The sequence below is a fragment of the Dermacentor silvarum genome, chromosome 8 (assembly GCF_013339745.2).
Source record: "Dermacentor silvarum isolate Dsil-2018 chromosome 8, BIME_Dsil_1.4, whole genome shotgun sequence".
Taxonomy (NCBI): Eukaryota; Metazoa; Arthropoda; class Arachnida; order Ixodida; family Ixodidae; genus Dermacentor; species Dermacentor silvarum.
Window position 1 is genome coordinate 62,572,539 of NC_051161.1, and position 766 is coordinate 62,573,304.

The following is a 766-nucleotide window of genomic DNA, read 5'->3' on the forward strand; positions in this document are numbered from 1 at the left end:
AAAAAGTACTACACTGAAAAAATTTTTGTCTCTACGAGGATTTTCACGACAGCTGGTTTGACTGCACTGCCACGGGAATGTAATAAGAGGCCCGCGTAAAGCTTAGTTGAGCGCACCACCGCTACATTTCACCACTGGCGCTGCTTCTTCGCGTTTCGGGAACGACATTAAACTACAATGGCAACGCTGGAACGTAGAGGTATCCAACCTAAAACGTACGACGTAGATGCTGTGGCAGGAGTAATTTCTGCACCTATAGTGTGTCTTCTAAGATAGTTGGTGAATCGCGCCGATATGTGGTGAAGCTGTGGACGCTCGTGGGACAACGGAATACTGTCTTTACTTTCGACACACATGAAAAAAGTTGTCGCAGTTTCACCTGAAAGGTGAAGCATCAATTGCGATAGCAAATTTCAAGAGAGCTATACGGAGTAATGATAGCAGCTTTATCAGCTGTATAAACTTGGATATGCAGCAGCACCGGCAACACGCAGAACTGTTGTCGACGCCGTCGGCGTTTTGCCCGCGTTCGCTCAAAATGCGTGCGGCGTTGGTGACTGTTGCCGGAGCCTCTGATATAAATAGGCACTTGGTGCCGCAGCTAAACGTCGCCTCCCTTCCCTCCCCCCCCCCCCCCCCACGGCCTTTCGTGCGCCGGAAGAAGGCACGTTTGCTCTACATATATGGTGATTGTAGAGGAGGAAAGAGACGCTTACTTCTGCAGCCCTTAAGGGAGCACAGAGCAGAACGCGCGTTTGTTCTCCGC